At 45.6% G+C, this 23,669-nt stretch overlaps 1 protein-coding gene and 1 long non-coding RNA gene across 5 annotated transcripts in view; one reads left to right on the top strand and one right to left on the bottom strand.

The window, feature by feature from the left end:
• prkn (parkin RBR E3 ubiquitin protein ligase) overlaps positions 1–23,669 on the bottom strand; it is a 1,360,483-nt gene that overhangs the window by 64,385 nt on the left and 1,272,429 nt on the right. The gene's annotated exons all lie outside the window — the stretch shown is intronic.
• Positions 1,949–23,227, top strand: LOC119969649. The gene is made up of 3 exons (XR_005461436.1): positions 1,949–2,039; positions 2,874–2,982; positions 23,122–23,227. It is a non-coding gene; the product is annotated as an uncharacterized LOC119969649 (long non-coding RNA).

Here is a 23,669-nt window from a genome sequence, read left to right on the forward strand (position 1 = left end):
GAGACAATGCAACATGTCTCGGAATATTGTCTACCAGAGCAGGAACGAATAGTAGTTTTGTGTATGTCTGTATGGACTTGGCCCTGATGTTAGAATCTGTCAGCTATTATTCTTAACAGCCTTCAGTGATCAATGCTTTTTTAGTTTGCTCTTCCTGGCAGTTTTTTCAAGCCTCCCAGATTTAGTCCAGTTACTAGTGTCAATGGCAAACAGCTATTGACTGGAACCATAAATCCTTGAAACATTTTCTATGCAATCAATTTATGGTTATTTTCATTTAAAGTGCTCCATTTTTAAAAAGCACACTTAAATACTTTCATGTCATTCAGAATCAGTTCTTCTGTAGAGACACCTGTTCCCTTTTTGATGACACAGAAACATGATGTGAAACATGTAATTCTGGTTGTTCTAAAACCAGAGGGGATGTTGGTTTCCATAATAGTTGCTCAGTTATTATTTTTCTTTTGCTGAATTCCTGTTGAAGGATAATCAAACAGACTCAAAATGTTAACGCCCTACAGATGCTACCAGACCTGTTGAGATTTTCCAACGTTCTCTGTTTTGTTTCAGAATCCAGCATCCACAGTATTTTGCTTATTTTAGCTTGTACTGTCCTTTGCATGGTGTCACTTAAGTTGACATTTTACTGGCAACAGGGAACTGTTGAACTGACCCCACCGGGGGTGCATAGCTAGATACAGCCTGTAGGTGGAAGACGATTATGGCCAGCGGGTTGGGCCAGTTGCAGTCCCAGGGGGGCTTCTATTGAGGAGGTTCAGGGTTGATAGGGGGGGGGGGGGGGTTTCCTGGAAAGGGTATTCCCTGCGGGGGATGGGGATTGTTCTCTGATGGGGAAATTCTGAGTTCACGGGCGGGGGTTTACCTGGAGGCGGGTCCTGTGTCAATGGCAAGGGGTGGGAGGGTTGTGTTCTGTGGGGTGTTATTGTTTCATTTATATTTTTTAAAAATCGGGGAACCCTTTAAAAACGGCGCCCCGATCTTTCAAAAACCCAGCCCATTAGCTTGATGTCGTGGGACACGGCCATTCCATTTTGTGAGCGGCATGGTAGCACAGTGGTTGCTTCACAGCGCCAGGGACTCCGGTTCGATTCCCGGCTTGGGTCTGTGCGGAGTCTGCATGTTCTCCCCGTGCCTACTTGTGACACAAATTAATAAAGATTATTTTTTTTAAAGTGATGGGAAAGCCGGAAAGGCAACTGGCGGGCTGTCCTTTGCTTCCCCTGCCGAAGACAACACTTTGAAAACAAATCGGAAAATTCCGCCCATTATATCTGGACCCAACGGTAATTAGATTCTCGGAGGTTTCATCACCTGAATCTCCCTCACCATTGATCACCTCACAGTTCTATCCTCATGGGGCACACCATTACCGTGCCAATAGGAAAATGAACAGCCTTCAGAACCTGATTATATCAGCAGTCTTTTTTTGAAACCATTCACAATTTACATTTTACATCAATAAGGAAAAGGGTTCGAATAAAATGAAAACACAGCCCAGACCTTTTGAACCCTCTTTGATATTTCTCCCAAGCTGAGCAGTGATGTGGATTCTGTGATTACCTTGGAGTGTTTACCATTCAGACACATTTACCAGCAGAGAATTGTGAGGCAGGCGAGTAGTCGCCACCCTCACAAACCCTGTTTTGCCGAGGATTGCTTCAGCCAGTCGTAACATCATTCCGACTCCCCTGGCTAGGGATTAGATAAAGCTTTCTCGGACTGAATTTGAAGCAGGGACCTTCTGGCCTAGATCAGATCCACACTGAGCAATTCATTTGTCAGCTAAACCACCTGGGGGAGCTCACATATTACTATTCAAACAAAACTGAAGAATTGTGAAAACAACAACACAAGCTTTTACTTCTCCAAATGTATAAACACAGACTTGGACATTTGGGCAGGGATGCAATTTTCAAATGTTGGCAACCTACTTTGTACCTGAAGAATGAACGGTTGGAAGTGTAGGAGGATTTTGGTTATCTGATCAATGCTGAAATCCTGCCTGATGCAGTTTTCAGGTAGGCCTGTAAATGGACAAGAAGCCCACATGCCTGAAATAGGTGTGAGACTGCTTAAATATAAGAAAAAAACCATGCTGAGTGATACCGCTTGGTCAAAGGTTGTGGGTTCAAGTTCCACTGCAGAGACCTGAGTGCAAAATTGAACCTCACTCTCCAGTGCCGTATTGGAGGAGTGCTGCACTCTTGGAGGTCCAATCTTTATGATGAAGTGTTAAATCTAAGACTCTATTGCACTCTTGTGGATCCAAAAGATCCTAAGGCACTGTTTTGTAGAAGAACAGGCCCACAGAAAAATTGTGTCCCAGTTCCAGCTCGGAAGAAGCCAAATGCATAAAAATTCATTGCCATAGTTGTAGCGATATTATGGTTGTGTTGTAATTCACCGACTAGCCACTAGGAGTCTAATTAGTGTATACATGAATGAAAGAGTCAGGTGACCTCAAACTAAGTAGAAAGCTGGGGTGAAAGGATGCTTGTGCATGATCATACTGTAATTCATCTGTTGTTTTGTATATAGTTGACCCACAGTTTATGTTAATAAATCATTTATAGCTTTAGCTACAAGTGTTCTTGGAATATAAATCAGACCATCCGATAAGAACATTACAATGGTGACTTTCACAGCCACTGACAATGTGGTCCTTGCCCTGCTTTGAAGTTGCAATTGTGTCCACAACTGGTGGCAGGTTTCAATGAAGATGTCTTTGTGCAATGACAGACATTTGACACATTGTTCTTTTCTGATGTTCAGGTAGGAGGAATGCTCTATGAATGCCCTGGACAGATATGTTCTCTTGCTGAAAGTCTTTCCCCTTCTCCTCCCTCTTACAGCTGCTTGCTTTGCTCTGTGGGCCCTCTGCTCATTCTCCAAGTCATGCTGTCTTCAAAAAGCACGCTCCTTTCCTCACCAATATCTGAACAGAAGGAGGGATGCTGGATGGTAAGTCAGATCTGACCCAAAGGTCAGGAGGGCCATTCTGGTGACCTCTACAATTGAAGTTGAAACTCAGGCGTCTACCTGGTCATTCCTGATTTATATAGGTCAGCCACTCCCTAGATAAATCTGACAGAAATTTGGGAATGCTTACCTGTGTAACAGATACTTTGTAATGTTTCTCTGTTTCATTGGGCACTGCTAAAAATATCCTCACAGCTAGTTAATAAATTTTGAATTGTTAAATTATTTTTCATAACTTACTTTCATAGAATCCCTACAGTGTAAATGAAGACCATTCGGCCTATCGAGTCTGCACCGATCCACACTGCCCTATAACCATAACCTAACTTGTATATCCCTGGATGCTAATGGGCAATTTAGCACAGCCAATCCACCTAACCAGCACATCTTTGGACACTAAGGGGCAATTTAACATGGCAAATCCACCTCACGTGTACATCTTTGGACTGTGGGAGGAAACTGGAGCACCTAGAGGAAACCACGCAGACACGGGGGGGGAAAGTTCATCCTCCACATAGTCAGTCAACCAAGGCTGGAATTGAACCTGGATCCCTGATGCTGTGAGGCAACAGTGCTAACCACTGTGCCACCATGCCTATACTTATACTTGACTATATACTATAGTTTATCAAGTACTATATTCTTGATCATCTTCACTTTCCAAATTTCATAAAGGTAGCACTTAAGAGATTTAGGGGGATTTTAACATAATTGTAATTACCATGACCTATTAAAATGCTGCCTAATTAACATATTAATTCTCTTCTCCTAATTTTGTAAGGATGGGATTTATGCTTATGAGTCAAAGGGGAAAAGCCTATTTTCAAATTAATTTAATATGCATATGCAAATCATCATAATTAGCTATTCCGATAATACTCTAATACCGATACAAGGACTTATATAGATGTAGATGTACACATTTTAGATTATTGAAATATGAAAAATAAATTTGAAATTGACAAGGTGTGCATATATATTCTCTGCTGCTAATATGTTCCCCTTATCCTGAGAGAGTTGAAGCCAGCTGCAATACTATTCCATGGGAACCGGGAAACTTCACCAAAGTGGGCTGTTTTCAGCTGGCAACCTTGGCTCAATGAGTAGTCTAGAGTAAGGAGTTAACATTTGGAGCACCTGATATCCATGTAACGTCTGATGTAACTATGATGCAACATCACATGATTAAATAACTGTGATCTCGTGGAAAGCAGAAGTGCAACTTTGTGTGGAGTCATGAGATGTATATAAATCTGTAAATAAACAAGAATGTTTTTTATGAATTATAGACTGATGTAGCATTCTGAAGGTAATAGGCAAACCACACAGAAACCCTATCTAGTCTGCAAACTCAAGATGAGGCAGGTAGCATTTTGCCTCTGAATTAGAACGTTGTGGATTCAATTGCCTTTCTAGGACATTATCACAAGCTTAAGACAGGCACCCCAGTGTAATACCGGGGGAATGCCTTTTATGCAACGTTAAACTATGGCCATGTCTCTTAGATGGGTTGAAAAGATTCCACGGCACTAATTTAGATTGGCGAGGGTTTCTCCCGCTACCTCGGCCAATTTGCATTCCTCAGTCTTTACCTAATATAGATAACCTTGAAATTTATCTCATTGCTGCTCATGGGATTTTGCTGTGTACAAATTGGCTGCTACGTTTTCTGAATTACAAGAGTGACTACACTTCAAAAGTACTCCATTGGCTGTGAAGTGCTTTAGGGAATCTGTCAAGATTATGCAGACTGATGTATCTGACATGATGGACAGAATCTTACTATATTCTTTCAAGGTGTCAGGCTCTGATTGAACATCGACATGTAGTTCTCCAGCTGCACAGATCAGCTTTCGACCAGCTTGCAGTCCAGGTCTTGAACCTCTCAGAAAACAAAATGAGTGGGTGGAGTTTTCGGCATCATTCCAGTGGAGCGGGGCCTGAGAGATCAGGGTGCCGTCGTTAAAGGGCTCCCTGTTCAGCACAGAAACTGAACGGCCCCCAACACGCGCCCCTGCCCCATGTACACGTTCGGATCCCCCTCACAAGCCTCGGGCTTCCCCTCTCCCCATCACCGCAGCACAAATGTTGGGGCACCCCTCCTCCCCCACAACATCAACGACGGGAAACACCCCCACCCCCCCCTTCGCAGGCATTGGGCCAACCTCCTCTCACCCCACCCCTCCTGGCAGACATAGGGGCAACTGCACCTCACACCCCCAGCACCACCACCACCGTCTCGGAGGTACTCTCATCCCTCACAAATATCAGCTATTCCCATGGGGCTGGCCAGAGGATCCACCCCTGGCACTGCCCCTGCCATAGGTGGGCACTGCCAGGTTGACACTACCAGGTTGTCAATGATGGGATGCCAGCCTGGCAGTGTCTACCTGGTGGTGCCAAACTGTGCCAGGGGGCAGTACCCAGGGCATTGGCCGGGCATATCCCCCTCCCCCCAGGGGCTATACTTAACTTTGTGCTCTGGGTAAGGTGATCGCCAAACTGAATCATGTTTTTAAATTGCTGTTTGAATGTTCAGTCAAGGGGGATCATGTGGCAGAGGGGATGGATAATGACATTAAAATGTAGCTAAAATGTTAAAATTAGGTTCTTACCTTTTGTGGGCATGAACCTCCTAAGGTCACTGGCGAGGCGTGTGGAAAATTGGGAAATACGATCTCGCTGGAGAGAATCGAAATTCGATTCTTGCCATATTTTTCATCTATGTCACTGTTCTCTCCAACCGTGAACAAGAGTTGAAAATTTCCTCGCATGTCTCTTTTTACAGCAGTGAACTTTGGTAGGCAATTCAGACATTGTGAGCAGCCCAGCTGTGGTGGCTCGGCATATACACTGGAGGCTTCCAGCAGTTAACAAAAGGAGGCTTCTCTGCTTTTCCCAGCTGCGTGTTTCTTGGCCGCGTGCCATTCGCTGGTGGTGGGATTCTATCTTCCCACTGCTTGTCAATAGGATTTCCGGTTGAAACCACCCCACGCCTCTGCAAAACCCACTGGCGGAGCTGCGCTGCCAGCTGGAAAAGTGAATCCTCACACCCAGAGAATTCCGCTTGGGGTTTGTTGATGAAAGGCAAAGGCAATTGGATATCAGGCACGAAACACGATACAACAGGTCTTTACTCTTCAGCTGCCTGGTTCACACTGCCTGGGGTCCTGCTCCCAGGGCCAGCGCAAACTCCTCATTGGTCGGGTTAGGAGCACTCCCGCCCGAGGCCTCGAGCCTGTCACGTGCTCATTGGAGCTCGTCACCCTCCTTAAAGGGGCCATGCTACCACATCCCTCCCCCCTTAAATCTCCCAATATACCAATCCAAAGACTATGTACAAAAGTTACAATTGTTAACAGGAACAACTGAGGAAAGAGAGTTCATCAAAAAGTCCGAGACCTTCGTAGCCCAGCCGCAGGTGCACTCTTTTAGGAGATTGAGGGGTTGCCAGTCAATACCAACTCAGGTAGGACGACTTCAGTGATGGGCGAACTAGCCTTACTGGCTCGACAGACACAGCTGGTTGAACAGGAGATGGAGCCCCTGGCTCTTCTTGGCTGATCCAAGCTACAGGAATATTCATAGTGCTTGCTGGACTTTTCAATTCCCATTGAGGGTCACCCGGTCATCGACTGCTCAGGTGGACGATGTGCTTCTTGATGCTCTTCCCATTAACATCAACTACTTAAGACACCGGACTCTACTGGGCCACAATCCATTCTTCTAAACCACGGCGAACATGCTGCAAAATTGCAGACCACACCGGGTTTCCCCGTCAGAACAATCTGTCACTTCTCTGTTCTGACTGGTTGGAAAAGAACAAGAACAGGTGGAGGATATTTTTAGTTCAGGAAAATTGGCGGTGTTACAACAGAAAGATATAGAAATAAAACGGATGTATCAGAAAGCATACATGGAAGAGGAATCTGAGTGCATACCAGAATGTTAGAATAAAAATGACATCACTGAATAAAAATTATTTAAAAAAAAAAGAATGTTTATCAATTACAAACATAAAGATGCACCACATCTACAGTAATCTATGTATATCACTTAATGAATTCCCCCTTAACTGTTCCAATTCAAAACCAAAACCACTTTTCAAGGGCTTTTCTCACTTGAATAAGACTGGCTTTTCCTGAGATTCTGACCCCGTAACACCAGCAAGTTTAACCCCCCCCCCCGGGTTCCTGCTGCTATTGACCCAGTTACCTATCTCTGAGCCAGGAAGTCCAGAAAAGGCTGCCATTGTTTATAGAACCCTTGTATTGATCCTCTCAGGGCAAATTTGACCTTTTCCAATTTTATAAATCCCGCCATGTCACTGATCCAGGTCTCCACGCTTGGGGGCCTTGCATCCTTCCATTGTAACAGAATCCTTCGACAGGCTACTAGGGACGCAAAGGCCAGGACATTGATAAACATTCTTGCTGTTTGTGTATTATATATATGTTAACTAAGTTCTTAGAATAAAACCTGTTTTGATTAAAGTGTCTGGGAAGACTGTTGAATCACACCTGGAGGGAAGACTCTTGTGCTTATCCTAGCCAAATTCAACATAAAGGTTGTAGGCCAGGTGGACTTTGTAATATACTTTGGCGTTTCTAAGTCCTGGCCTGTAACATCCAGAAAGGAGCTGAAAAGTATAATTGTAAGCCTGTAAGACTAGGGTCCAACTCCGCACCCTCACTGAGGATATTGGCGGTATGGGCAGCATGGTAGCACAGTGGGTAGCACTGCTGCTTCACAGGGCCAGGGACCCTGGTTCGATTCCCGGATGGGATCACTGTCTGTGCAGAGTCTGCATGTTCTCCCCGTATCTGCGTGGGTTTTCTCCGGGTGCTCCGGTTTCCTTTCACATGTGTTAGAATGAACAAAGTGAGTTTGGGGTAATTTGGGTTGCAGAGAGGGATGAAGCAGGGTTGCCCACTGTTGCCTTTGTTATTTGCGTTGGTAGTGGCCCTTTGGATGTCGGCTGAGTGGATTGTGAGGGAGTAGGGAGCACCGGGTATCACTATATGCCGACGACCTTTTTGCTGTTTGGGTCGGACATGTCGGAAAGCATGGGCCAGAATTATGGGCTTGTTGGAGAGAAACCGGTGCTCCAGTTACCTCCCACAAGTCCTGAAAAACGTGCTGTCAGGTGAATTGGACATTCTGAATTCTCCCTCTGTGTACCCGAATAGGCATCGGAGTGTGGCGACTCGGGGACTTTCACAGTAACTTCATTGCAGTGTTATTGTTAGCCTACTTGTGGCAACAATAAAGATTATTAATATTTTTAAAAATCCAATGTACCAAAACTCACCACGCAAGTATGGACACATGTGCATATATCGTAATGTGTGTTGCTCTGAGGTTGCTTCTGAGTCACTTTAAGAGGCAGTAAGTCTGCCCCTCATTTGTCATGTTGCTTGTCCGGCAGCCAATGTTCGATGAGCAGAGATTTTCCCAAATTAAATATTGGGAAGATTGAATCCATTGCCTTTGGCCCCCACCTTAAGCATTTATTCCCTCGCCACCAAACATCCTCCCCTGATATCCGGTGTCTGAGCTTGAGCTGGATGGTTTGCAATTCCACATCCTATATGATTCTAACCTGAGTTTGTGACCTATATCCTCCCAATTACCAGGACTACCTACTTTCTGTTCTCTGGCAGTGCCTGTCTCCAGCGGCCAGCTTTAGTTTATCAGTTGCTGAAACCCTCATGTTATCTGTGGACACGATTATTCCAATGTCTTCATGGCTGATCTCCCACATTGCACTGTCCGTAAATGTGAGCTTTTCCAAAACTCCGTTGCCCATATCCTAACTTCATGAACTATTATCCGGGTGTAGAACTTCCTTCAGAGCCTCACCTCTTCCTATATCTGTAATCTCCTCTAGACCTACCAATCCTCCCAGATCTCCGTCTTCAATCTGACATCTTGTGGATCCCCATTTTCCATCTGCCATTGGTGGGCGTGGCTTCAACCACTTGGGCTGTAAACTCTGAAATTCCTTTCCCTCAAACCTCGTCCTTCCTTTCTCCTTTTCCATTCTCCTTAAAATGCACTTCTTTAGCTGAAATTCTGGCCACTTGTGCTGTATAAATGCAAGTTGTATTGTTGTTGTAATGGCAATTAAGTCGATCAAAAAGTGGGATTGTCCACTCTGGAGCTGTGCTGACTTAACATGATAAAATAAACAGTTTCTTCTAAGTCACACCACCAACGTGGTATTTAAAAAGACCTTACAAGTCAATACAGAGAGTTAATGACCTTGGAGGTGCTTATGTCAGGTTCTTTTACTACACACACTTTATCTTTGTTACCAAGGGATGATATAACCTATAATGTTATCTTCACAAAACTCATTTTTAAAGTCCTCTACTGATACTGCCATTGTCTTTAATTAAATATTTATGGCCAGAAAAAGTGCAAGAAGATTAAGTGTGGATGTGATTTATGACAGCTGCCAAATATCCTGTAACGTATGCAGGGCTAAAAGGGAGAGAAACTGTCTTTAATTGTGATGCAGTAAATTTAAACACGACAGAACATATTTGGAAATCCTTTCCGAATATCAGTCTAAAGTCCTTTCAGATCTTAGCTTGACCTTCAAAGCAAGTGAACTTTTAAGTCAAACTGAAGATATCAAAGAAAAATGAATTTATTTTTGTTGAGGCGATGCTATCTGACAAGGTGTAAGTATGAAGGGAGATCAGAGTCCTTACATTACATGGTGATACCAGCACACAAACACTCAAAACACAAAGTCTTCTCCCGACATTTAGCAGCAAATTCTTCTCCTGGTTTTTAGCAATTATTAACCCACTTAAAATAAATGGGTTCACAAACCCATTAAAGTAGCCAAGAGAAGAATTTTCAATGAACATGTTAAGTGCTTGTACAGGGTTATCGCAGGATATAATGTCTCCGTCTTAAAAATCTACAACTTCATACAGTAGCTCAGCAGGCAATTAGTCAGAGACTCAGGACAGATACTTCTTCACATTAAGGAGAGATTTTGAGCATCAATGAAACAGAAAGAATATCTGTTCAGTGATTTTTCATTGTAGACTGTGGTGTAGATTTTGATTTGTGCAATAGTGTAAAACAGGGGAATCAGCAGCTTGCTTTACATCTCGCCCTGCCTTTCTTTCTGTTACAGTCCATGATTAGGGGCAGCACGGTAGCATTGTGGATAGCACAATGGCTTCACAGCTCCAGGGTCCCAGGTTCGATTCCGGCTTGGGTCACTGTCTGTGCGGAGTCTGCACATCCTCCCCGTGTGTGCGTGGGTTTCCTCCGGGTGCTCCGGTTTCCTCCCACAGTCCAACGATGTGCGGGTTAGGTGGATTGGCCATGATAAATTGCCCTTAGTGTCCAAAATTGCCCTTAGTGTTGGGTGGGGTTACTGGGTTATGGGTATAGAGTGGGGGTGTGGGCTTGGGTAGGGTGCTCTTTCCAAGAGCCGGTGCAGACTCGATGGGCCGAATGGCCTCCTTCTGCACTGTAAATTCTATGATCTATGATCTGAAGAGATTATTGGCCTTATGATTTAAGAAGTGTCAATACCTTTTCCAAATCGAAGGAATATCTGTGATTCTTAGGGACTTTCACAACACATCCCAAAGTGCTTTACTACACTTCAAAAGCACTTCATTGGCTGTAATATTGTGGCACAGGGGAGCCCAGTAATGTCCCATAAAGAACAATATGGCAATGGCAGATAATCTGATGCTGATTGAGGAATAACTATTGACCAGAACACTGAGGTAAACTTCCCCCGTTCTTCTTCGAATAGCACCACAAGATGTCGCCCATCATCTGAGAAGGTGTGCAGGACCTTGGTTTAATATCTTATTCAAAAGATAGCACCTATTATGTGCTCAAGTTACAAGAATGGGGCTTGAACCCACAACCTTCTGAATCAGGGAAAAGTACGATCATCATGGATGACTTTCCTTCAGCTCACAATTCTGCTGAAGTGTCTTACAAGGCACCTTAACAAACACCAAGTGCCTTTAACCTTGGTTGCCCATAAACACGTAACTCAATGAAATAGGAGTTGCCCAGTCAATTAGAAAACCTGACACATCTGCAGGTATAAAGGGAATCACTTTAATGTTAGTTCGTCGTTTTAGGATGTTAGCAGCTTTTATATTCTGGTGTGAGGTTTTGTTTGTTTCACCAGGTCATATTCCACCCACATCTGCCCCTCTCCTCACCAATACCGAACATCTGTGGATAGGTCCATTTTGAGTTTGCCTCCAGTTTGGGAGGATCACTGGAGTCCTTACTGAAAAATATTTTTTTAAATATGCCTGACCTGATGCTCCACCAGTCCAAAGATGTGCAGATTAGGTGGATCGGTCATGCTAAAGTTGGACATTCTGAATTCACCCTCTGTGTACCCGAACAGGTGTTGGAATGTGGCGACTAGGGGCTTTTCACAGTAACTTCATTGCAGTGTTAATGTAAGCCTACATGTGACAATAAAGATTATTATTATTGTTATAAAGGAATGTGCGAGGGAGATCTCAGGTGGTGTAATCACTGGGCATGAATCTGATTACCATTCATTTGCATGCATTTCAATATTCAAAACAGAGGGCATCAGATGGTAATTTCCCACCTCCCCCCCGCCAGCGCCAGGTTGGCACTGCCAGGGGAGGGGCCAGGGGGAAGGGCCCCATTATGCGGGAATGCTGGCAATGGTGATGGGGGGAAGGGCACTGAAATCCCAATGCTAATGATGGTGGTGGGGTGGGAGGCCTTTAGTTTCACTTTGAGACACCGACAGAGGTGGGCTTGCCAGCTATATGAGGCCCTGCCCTGACAGAGTGATGGCGTGAAACATGCCCCCTGTTTTGTATTGAGAGCGTGTCAGAAGACCTGGAGCGAAAACCTGGCTGTTTTTCTGGGCTGCCGGATTTTTCATCAGAACCTGACACTTTGCCATTTTTTGGAAAAATTCCACCCGCACACTTTGCAAAGAAAAAACACAAAATATATTAGGGATCCTCTGAAAGGTTTTGAGAACAGGACTGGCAATTTTTAAAGGTAAAGGTGGCTGACCTTTAATCACAAAGCCCCATCTCTTGAGGAAAGGTTGAGTTCTCCTTTAAAATGAATCTACAAACCATTTGTAGATGTCACAGAGGCAATAGATATGCGTGAACTGCTAATGCACTGCCAGCCCAGTCATTCATCAAAGGCACTTTCAGCTTTTCAGGTCTAGATGCAGTGCTTAGACTTTGACAAATCGCCTCACTGAATGGGAACCTAACAAATCCATACAATGGTGCCACCGCTAACTGTCCAGACAGCAGGCGGCATTCGCCACAAGCATTAGATTCAGTGTTAAAAAATAAATAACTACCTAATAAAACTATATGCAAGGGTTCATTGAAATTAGATTGCTCCTCTTAGTAAGCAATCTGCAAAGGAAAATTAATGCCTTGTAGCAGTTAAATGTACAGTGGCCTGGAGGTTTCTATTTACTGATAAATTATATCCGGTGCCTGCTATAAAGGTTGATGTACTCCATTTAAATCACTGTGGCTAAACCCACTCCTGTTTCAGTATAGATTTCTTAATATAGACAGCTCATCGTCTAATGTCCTCCTGTGGAAAGGGGAGGCCTGTCTGGCATTGTTAAGATGCTAAAATCCATCAATACAATTGTCTTTGAGAGGAGGAAGACCAAAGGGAATTAGTCCAACTGTTACAGCTACATAAACAAAGGCAAAAACAATCTCCCACACCAGGCTAAGCTCCGATGATCCATAGCCCGATCATATATATCATTTCAAAAGATTATTCCCACACTCAAAGTAAGTGCAAGAGTAATTATTAGGAATACGAACTTGATTGATCTGAATCTTGCACCTCAAAGTTAACCTTGCCTTGTGTTTCGGGGGTGGGGGAGCGGAGGGGGTAATGGCAAGGGGAGTGGAAGAGGATGGGGTTAAAAGCGGGTGTGAAAATCTATTCTCACTGGGGGTGTTATTTGCATTGCAGATATATTTTGCTTCAGAGCAGATATTAGCCACAGGCAAGTGGGGACCTAAGAACAATATCAGAGACACGCTCCAACATTGTCATCTGGACATGCATGCTGCTTTAAGTGAAAATTGGCAAAGGCCCACCCAGTCCTAAGCCTGCCAGGAAAACCTGGCAGTGGGTGAGTTCGAGGTCAGAAGACGTCCACACCACTTTTATTTTTCTTTGATTATTTATGGACCAGGAGTGCTCCTCCTGGCCTTGCAAGAAAAGCTTCAGCCTTTCTTGTCCTTGGCTGATCTCTTCCTCTCCATTTGATGTATTTGACTGTCGGGCAGCATGTGCTGGATGGATTTCCTCCTACATCAGCCCCTGCACACTATATTCACCTGAGGAAGGAGCTGTGCTTCGAAAGCTAGTGATTCGAAACAAACCTGTTGGACTTTAACCTGGTGTTGTAAGACTTCTTACTGTGCTCACCCCAGTCCAACACCGGAATCTCTTTGATTTGATTTGATTTATTATTGTCACATGTATTAGTATACAGTGAAATGTATTGTTTCTTACATGCTGTTTAAACAATGCATACTGTACAGAGGGAAGGAAGGAGGGACTGCAGAATATAATGTTACAATTATAGCAAGGTGCAGAGAAAAGATCAACTTAATATGAGGTAGGTCCATTCAAAAGTCTGATGGTAGTAAGGAAGAAGCTGTTCTTGAGTCGGTTGGTACGTGACCTCAAACTTTGGTATCCTTATCTGGACTGAAGAAGATGGAAGAGAGTATGTCCGGGGTGCGTGGGGTCTTTAATTATGCTGGTTGCCTTTGCAAAGGAGTGGGAATTGTAGACAGAGTCAATAAATGGGAGGCTGATTTGCGTGATGGATTGGGCTACATTCACGACCTTTTGTAATTTCCTGCGATCTTGGGCAGAGCAGGATCCATACCAAGCTGTGATATAACCAGAAAGAATGCTTTCAATGGTGCATCTGTAGAAGATGGTGAGAGTCGTAGGTGACATGCCAGATTTCCTTAGTCTTCTGAGAAAGTAGAGTCGTTGGTGGGCTTTCTTAACTATAGTGTCAGCATGGGGGGACCAGGACAGGTTGTTGGTGATCTGGACAGCTAAAAACTTGAAGCTCTCGATCCTTTCTACTTCTTTCCCATTGATGTAGACAGGGGCATGTTCTCCACTACATTTCCTGAAGTCGATGACAATCTCCTTCATTTTGTTGACATTGAGGGAGAGATTATTTTCGTCGCACCAGTTCACCAGATTCTCTATCTTATTCCTGTACTTTGTCTTGTCATTGTTTGAAATACGATCCACTACTGCGGCGTCATCAGCAAATTTGAAAATCGAGTTGGAGGGGAATTTGGCCAGACAGTCATAGGTGTACAAGGAGTATAATAGGGGTCTTGTGGGGCACCGGTGTTGAGGACGATTGTGGAGGAGGTGTTGTTACCTATTCTTACTGATTGTGGCCTGTGAGTTAGAAAGTTCAGGATCCAGTCACAGAGGGAGGAGCCAAGACCAAGGCCACGGAGTTTGGAGATCAGTTTCGTAGGAATGATGGTGTTGAAGGCAGGGCTGTAGTAGATAATTAGGAGTCTGACATAGGTGTCCTTTTTATCAAGATGTTCAATGGTAGAGTGCAGGGCCATGGAGATGGCGTCTGCTGTGGACCTGTTGCAGCGGTAGGCAAACTATAGTAGATCAAGGTAATCCAGGAGGCTGGAGTCGATTCATGCCATGACTAACCTTTCAAAGCACTTCATGATGATGGATGTCAGAGGCACTGGACGATAGTCATTAAGGCTCGCTGTTTGGCTTTTTTTGGAACAGGGATGGTGGTCACCTTCTTGAGGCAGATAGGGACCTCAGATTGTTTTAAAGAGAGGTTGAAGATGTCTGCGAATACCCCCGCCAGCTGATCCACACAAGACCTGAGTGCCCATCTGGTTCTTTCAGCTTCCTCCTCCTCTGCAATACAATGTCACAAACCATTTCAACCCCTTCCATTTTAGTATTGCTATAGGACTGGATTCTCCAGTCTTCCAGCCGCTGTTTCTCGGTGGCATGCCGATCGTTGATGGCAAATTTCCCTGTTCCTGCCGCTTGTCAATAGAATTTCCCATTGAAGCCACCCTGCGCTGCCGGAAATCCCTTGGGATTATCCTGCAGGAACAGATAATCCCAAGGGCCGGAGAACTCTGGCCATAATATATTAGCAACATAGAAAAAGGTGTAGGCCATTCAGCCCTTCATGTCTGCTCCACCATTCAATTAGATCATGTTTGATCTCCACCTCAACTCCATTTAGCTGCTTTCGCTCCATTTAAAGTTACCAAGTGAATGTTTTTAAAAACAAAAATGCAGTTCCAAAGAACCTACAATTTTAAATCTATCCACAAAAGGACGAAGAAAAGCTTGTATTTATATAATGCCTATCACAATCTCACAATGTTCCACAGTAGTTCACAGTTAATGAACCACTGTAATGTTAGAAAATTGGCTCACAATTTGTCTATGTTACAGCAATGTAATCCCAACCAGATAATCAATTTTACTGATATTGATTGAAGGATAATTATTGGGGGAATCTCCCATACACTTCTTCAAATTCTTCACCAGGCCCCTGAAGGGGCAGACAGGGCCACAGTTTAACATCTCAACCAAGTCCCCTGAGGGTGCAACACTTTCGAAGAGAGATGGTGGGGTAATGTCAATGTGGCAGTAACCCAGTGACCCAAACTAATGTCATGGGGACATGGTGGAATTTGAATTCAATTAAAAATAATGTGGCATTGAAAGCTATTCTCAGCAATGGCGACAACAAAACTATCAATAACTCTTGTAAAAATCCATCTGGCTCATTAATGCCCTTCAGGGATGGAAATCTGCAGTCCTTACCTGTTGTAGCCTACTCGTGACTCCACACTCACAGCAATGTGGTTTGCTCTTTACTGCCCTTAAGGGCGATTGGTGATAGACAACAAATGTTGGCCTTGCCAGCGATGCCCACATCTCACAATACGAGTAAATAAATTCTCTTTGAGTACTATACTTGAATTTGTTCTGAGGTCTCTGGAGCGGGACTTTAACCCACAATTTACTAGCTCAGAGGCAACTAAACCATGGAGCGCAATTCTCCCAAAATGTTTCGAGGTGCGCTCTCTGCCCAGAATCGCAGTACGATTCCCGTCGGATGGGTTGGCACAATCCCGACCACAATCCACCCCCAATTAGACATTTCTTTGGGCCTTGAGGTGATTTGCACTGTGAATGAGAAATGCGGGACCTAAAGACTACGGCACGGCCGGATCTTCAGAAACCGATGGGACCCATTTTTACAGGGTGGCCCAATCTCAGAACAACACTACAACCCCCCCTCACCCCTCCCCCGTTATGACCACTCCCCTTCTCCCCAGCAAAGCCATCCTCCCCAATTGCAGGTATCATGCTCATCCCCACCCAACCACTGCTTCCAAAGCCCCCCCCTCCACCTCCAGGTGAGAGACACCCCATAATGGGGAGCCAAAGGCCCCATTCCCTTCATGCCCCATCCCCAAAAGGCCCTGCCCATTGCCACTGCTAGTTTTGCACTGCCAGGTAGCACTGCCAGGGTTTCAATGGCAGTGTCAGGGCATTGTCCAGCCATGTCCCTGACCACCTGGGGGTTACAATAGCCTCCGAGCACCCCCCCTTCCCCCCCGGTGTGGTCATCATATCTGATCTCTCTTTTTGGAGACCAATAGCAATTCCCGCTGGCCTCACATTGTGTCTGCGGCTAGGGGAATTACAGGAACCCGGAAAATTTGGATTACAGCCAAGTCTGCATTTTTAAATTGGAATTTTAACATGATAATCTCCTTTACATCCTCACTGGGTGTGAACCAGATTATGTCTGCTGGGAGAGCCCAGGAATATCGCAAACTGTTTGGCGCCACGCGCAAATCCCATTTCAGGGCCCTCCCACTCTTTTGCCAACGTAGCGCCATTTGTGCCGGGCGCAACATGGCCGGAAAATCACTCTCCGTGGCTGAAATTGTGAGTGGAGACCTCAATTGATTCTGTAATACTTTCATACATCACTCCACGAAGAAAAATCATTGTCCTTCACAAGAGTAAGCAACTGTGATGAACAAATTGAGCACAGTGAATTCAAATAATAAATTCTTTCCATGGAGCTAGCTGAAGAAAAGCTTCAGTTTGAACAATGGTCTGCATCCAATTCAAGTCACCTGCTTAATACATAGCAAATGGAGTGGTTGAATTGCTGCACTCAAAAACAGGTCCTTCAGAAGAATTATGTATAAGTGGTTCTTGTTTCTTTACAAAAAGAATTCAGAAAGCAACAGAAAGCCAAGTTGATTGTAAGTGACTCGATTGTAAATTCACAAACCTGTTGATTCATTCACTCACCAAGATTTAAAGAAAGGCTGTTGAAGAGAGGTCTTACATTGTGTCTAAATCTTGGGAATTTAACAAGTGGAACCGCATAATGAGACTGAATTACATTTCTTTTTCAGATCCCATCATGTCACTCAGATGATATTATTCTTTTGAAAAATGACTTTTTGTGTGCTTTTTTTAAAATGTGAAGGCTTTCAAAACTTAGAAGCAGAGCTCTTGCCGATGTCAGGCATCCATTCTTTCTCAGTATGGACCAATTTCAAAATAAAACTCTCAACTCAGTTCCAGCAATATGCATCAAACCCAACTTCCAGTCAGAGAGTTGATAAAGAAAGAACATTCATTTCTATAGTGCCTTCATCACCTCAGGATATCCCAAAGCACATTACAGCCAATTTAAAAGTGCTTTTTAAGTGTAGTCTCTGTTGCAATGTGGAAAACATGGCTGCGGTGACTCCCTGTGCTGCTAGCAACTCTGCTTAAAGTGTCCATAAAAGGGATCTTAATTATGTAAATTGGAGTGGGTAGCTGGTCCACACTCCGACCCACCAGCCGCCTGTCATTGGGAAAGTTACTCAGTGCTTGGACTGTATCAGGGAGCCATCCAGACACAATTCCCTGCTATTTTACCACACTGCTCTGTTTCTCTTCTCACCACCCAGCAGCTGGTAAAATTCCAACCCTGGAATGCACAACAATGTTTATGAAGTCCTTGGGAACTGGCTGACTGGTGTGTCGGAAGGAACTGGGGTGAAGTTTCTTAATCTTGTCCTGGCCAAAGTGGGCAATGCTGAACTAATGCAATCTGTGATTTTCTGGCTTATACTGTGTACAGTAGAATGCCTGGCATGTCTCAGTGGAAAGAATAATGACACACAGTAATAAGGGTCCCGTGAATTGGTACGATTAATGCCGAGAACAAAATAAGTCAGGCTGCGCTTGCATTGAGTCTCCTTGAGCAGGAGTTAGACTTAGAACATAGAACATAGAACAGTACAGCACAGAACAGGCCCTTCGGCCCTCGATGTTGTGCCGAGCAATGATCACCCCACTCAAACCCACGTATCCACCCTATACCCGTAACCCAACAACCCCCCCCTTAACCTTACTTTTTTAGGACACTACGGGCAATTTAGCATGGCCAATCCACCTAACCCGCACATCTTTGGACTGTGGGAGGAAACCGGAGCACCCAGAGGAAACCCACGCGCACACGGGGAGGACGTGCAGACTCCACACAGACAATGACCCAGCCGGGAATCGAACCTGGGACCCTGGAGCTGTGAAGCATTTATGCTAACCACCATGCTACCGTGCTGCTTAATTGAGGCAAAAACATGATCTGTATGGAGATAAATCGAAGAAGGTGGCCGCATCTTTGGGTGAAAATAGTCATTGCTTGAAGTTTGCAATATAACTTCATTAACATTCCATGAACCCAGACGTGCCACTCATCGGGATAGCTGTATGCTTATTACCATATCATTGAGAATGCTGGGTTCAAAAACATCTCAGCACTGTTTCTCTAATGTTGCACGCAGGTTGATGCCTATGTCTCACTGATTACTATCTATATAATTACTGTCAAAAATACATTACTCTGCATGCACTCATTATAAGCCACCAATTACTCGCTACTTACCTACTCCCAAGTATCTGTTGATCTCTAGAACAGAAGCATAAGGATTTTTCGAATTTTGTTGGAGAGTGACATTATTAAAGACACATGAGCACATATAATTTGTTATTTTGGAGAGTCGGTTACTGTATTTCTCAGAAGGCAGAAATACATATATTTCCTTCTATCAGACTGGAGTGGCTTCTTGAATTTTGCATAATTTGTCCGACAGGCAGTGCTAGGTTAGTAATCAGCCCCTGTTCAGACAGAACTCAGTGCCCCAGTAACATTAATGTTCTTAGGTTGCATTAGCATCAGTACCTCCATTTGAAGATCTTAAACTACTTCTGCCTGGAATATTGAATGGTGAAGTAATCGCATGGGGCTTTTCTTAGGCTCAGGTGGTGGATGGGTTCCTGTGGAAAGTATTGCCCTGAATAAAACACCACATGTAAGGTTAGGTGGATTGCGAATGATCAATGCATGGGGTTACGGGTTTGTGAGGATAGAGTGGGGGAGTGGGCCTAGGTAGGGTGCTCTTTTGGAAGGCCGATGCAGACTTGATGGGTCGAATGGCCTCCTTCTGCACTGTAGGGATTCTATGTTTCAATGTGCTGAAAGAGCATGCGCAGCCAGCAAATCGTGAACAAAACGGGAAAGGAAAATCAATCCGGATTAGAATAATGTGCAACAAAATCAAAGCAAAACAAGTTACTTTGTCAATCTATCCAGGGTGACCAACCGTTCTGGATTTTCTGGGACTGTCTGACAAATTGCTCCTTAATCCCAGGTCAGGCATTTGCAGGATGTGTTTTGTCCATGATTTCTTCTTTCTCTTCAGTCTTCCTGTCTGTGCATGTTTCGACCCCAGAGATACACCGTGGGGTTCTGCGGGAATTGGCGGGGCGGGCAACTCTGGCACGAAGGAGTGGCGTGAACCACTCCGGCGTTGGGCCGCCCCAAAGGGGCGGAATCCTCCGCACTTTCAGGGGCTAGGCCCGCCCCGGAGTGGTTTGCGCTGCGCCAGCTGGCGCGGAAGGGGCTTGGTGCCATGCCAACCGGAGTCAAAGGGCCTCCACCGGCCGGCACGAGTTGGCACATGCGTGGGAGCACCAGCGTGTGCTGGCGTCATCCCAGCTCATGCGCAGGGGGGTTTCATCTCTGTGTTGGCCATCGCGCAGGACCACAGCAGCCGACACGGAGGAATAGAGTGCCCCCACGGCACAGGCCCGCCTGCGGATCGGTGGGCCCCGATCGCGGGCCAGGCCACTGTGGGGGCACCTCCCGTGCCAGATCCCCCCGCGCCCTCCCGAGGACCCCGGAGGCCGCCTGCGCAGCCAGGTCCCACCCATAAGTACCTGTTGTAATATACGCCGCGGGACCAGCCTAAAACTGCCGGCCACTCAGCAAATCGCGGGCCGGCGATTCGCCAGGGGGCCGCTGCCAGTGGCCGCCGACCAGCGCTGCGCGATTCCCGCCCCGGCCAAATCACCGCCACCAGAGAATTCAGCAGCCGCGCGGGGGCGGGATTCACGCCGCCCCCCGGCAATTCTCCGACCCGGCGAGGGATCAGGGAATCCTGCCCACAGTGAGTTTTTTTCAGGACATTGTAGCGGGCGTCTGCAGGGATTTACACTGAGCCAGCAGTAGCAGATTTGAGGTGGATTGTGTGACTGCAGAGTTAGACCACACCTCGAATGCTGTGAACAGTTTTGGTCCCCTTATCTAAGGAAATATATACTGGCATTGAAGGCTGTCCAGAGAATGTTCACTAGGTTGATCCCAGGTACGGAGGGATTTTCTTATAAGGAGAGGTTGAGTAGGTTGGGACTGTACGTGATGGAGTTCAGAAGAATGAGAAACAACCTTATTGAGACATATGATTGGCAGGTGACTTGACGGGGTAAATGCTGAGAGGTTGTTCCCTCTTGTAGGAGAGTCCAGGACCAGAGGACATAATTTCAGAGTACGGGGTCACCTATTTAACACAGAGATGAGGAGGATTTACTTCTCTCAGAGGGTAATGAAACAGTAGAATTATTTCCCGCAGAGAGCTGTAGAGGCTGGATCATTAAGTATGTTCAAAGTGGAGATAGACAGGATTTTAATCAGACAGGGAATCAAGGGTTATGGGAATAAGGCAGGAAAGTGGAGTTGAGGATTAGAATTTCAGATCAGTCATGATCTCATTGAATGGCAGAGCAGACACGATGGGCTGAATGGCCTACTTCTGCTCCTACATCTTGTGGTCTTATGAAAGGAATCTGCACCCCCCTTCATAGAAACAGCGACATTAGGAGAAGGAGGAGGCCATTTGGCCTTTCGAACGTGCTCTGCCATTCATTATGATCATAGGTGATCATCCAACTCAACATCCTGATCCTGCTTCCCCCCATATCCTTTGATCATCTTCACCCCAAATGCTGTACTAATTGCTTCTTGAAACAGTGTTTTGGCCTCAGCTGCTTTCTGGGATGAACTCCACAGGCTGACCACTCGCTGGGTGAAGAAATTTCTCCTCATCTCAGTCCTAAATGATCTACGCCATATCCCGCTGATTCTGGACACTCCCACCACTGGGAACATCTTTCTTGCATTTACCCTGTCTAGTCCTGTTTCTTTGAGATTCCCCCCTCATTCTTCGGAACTCCAGTGAATGCAGTCCTAAACGATTCAATCTTTCCTCATACATAAGTCCTGTCATCCCAGGAATCAATCTGGTAAACCTTCCCTGCACACCCTCTATTGCAATAATAACAATAATAATAATAATCGCTTATTGTCACAAGTAGAGTTCAAATGAAGTTACTGTGAAAAGCCCCTAGTTGCCACATTCCGGCGCCTGTTCAGGGAGGCCGGTACAGGAATTGAACCCGCGCTGCTGGCATTGTTCTGCATTACAAGCCAGCTGTTTAGCCCACTGTGCTAAACCAGCCCCTAGTACATCGTCCTTCAGATATGGAAACTAAAACTGCACACAATATTCCTCGGTCTCACCAAGGCACTGTGTAATTGCAGCAAGACATCTCTCGAATCCTCTCGCAATGAAGACCAACATACCATTTTCCTTCTTTGCCACTGCTGTACCTGTCTGCTTACCTTCAGTGACTAGTGTACGAGGGCACAAAGGTCTTGTTGCACATTCCCTCTGCTAATTTATGGCTATTGAGGTAATAATCTGCCCTCCCATTTTTGCCACCAAAGTGGATAACCTCACATTTATCCAAATTATGCTGCATCTGCCATTAATTTGCAGAAACTTGTTCAAATCACACTGAAGGATTGCTGCATCCTCTCTCAGCTCATCCACCCACCCAGCTTTATGTCACCTGCAAATTTGGAAATATTACATCCGTTCCTTGATCAAAATCATTAATATTGATTGTGAATAGCTAGGGTCCCAGCACCAATCTCTGCGGTACCCGTCTAATCACTGCCTGCCATTAGAAAAAGACCCGTTAATTCCTACTCTTTGTTTCCTGTCTGCCAACCAGCTTTCTATTCATCTCAAAACACTACCCATAAACCCATAATCCCATGCGCTTTAATTTTACACGCTAATCTCTTATGTGGGACTTTTCCGAAAGCGTTCTGAAAGTCCAAATAAACCACATCCATTGGTCCCTTTCATCAACCCTACTAGTTACATCCTCGCAGAATTCCAGCAGAAAAACTATTTTTCTCTTCTTATATAGAACATAGAACATAGAACAGTACAGCACAGAACAGGCCCTTCGGCCCTCAATGTTGTGCCGAGCCATGATCACCCTACTCAAACCCACGTATCCACCCTATACCCGTAACCCAACAACCCCCCCCTTAACCTTACTTTTTTTTATTAGGACACTACGGGCAATTTAGCATGGCCAATCCACCTAACCCGCACATCTTTGGACTGTGGGAGGAAACCGGAGCACCCGGAGGAAACCCACGCACACAGGGGGAGGACGTGCAGACTCCACACAGACAGTGACCCAGCCGGGAATCGAACCTGGGACCCTGGAGCTGTGAAGCATTTATGCTAACCACCATGCTACCCTGCTGCCCCCCCAATATAATTACTGACAATGTTCTTCTATGTTTTCTTACAGATTTGAGGATCCTTCGAACCTTGAGGATTGGACCCGATGACCTGACATGACCCCAGAGGCATCCCACACGTGCCACCGCTGCCGACCGCCGCTCCCGCCCAGCGATCGCCTGCAGACCCCCCCGAGCAGCAACCGCCCACAGACCGGAGACCCCAAGGAGCAGTGACCGCCCGCAGACCGGAGTCCCCCCCGAACAGCGACCGCCCGCCGAGCGACTGACCCCGGATCGGAGCCCTCCCGCACAGCGATCAGCCAAGGCCCCAGCAAAAACCCTTTAACTTAGCTGGCCCAGGAGAACTGTTTTATCCTTTCCCCAGTGTCGGCCTTACCAGGCCCACACCGGAGTTCGACAATGTGGCTGCTCCCTCCAGACTCGGACCACGTGGTCAGACCCAACCACGTAGTGTTCAGCCTGTCCATCATCCTGAAGCACCTGGGGGAAGAAAAGGTAAAAGACAGGGCCTTTCCGGGCCCTCACCAACGCCAATCTCAGCGTGACTAGACCGTGGGGCGCGAGGCCTGGGCAGCGAAGCGGGAATATCCGAGAC

This window comes from Scyliorhinus canicula, chromosome 1 (genome assembly GCF_902713615.1).
Source record: "Scyliorhinus canicula chromosome 1, sScyCan1.1, whole genome shotgun sequence".
Lineage (NCBI taxonomy): Eukaryota > Metazoa > Chordata > Chondrichthyes > Carcharhiniformes > Scyliorhinidae > Scyliorhinus > Scyliorhinus canicula.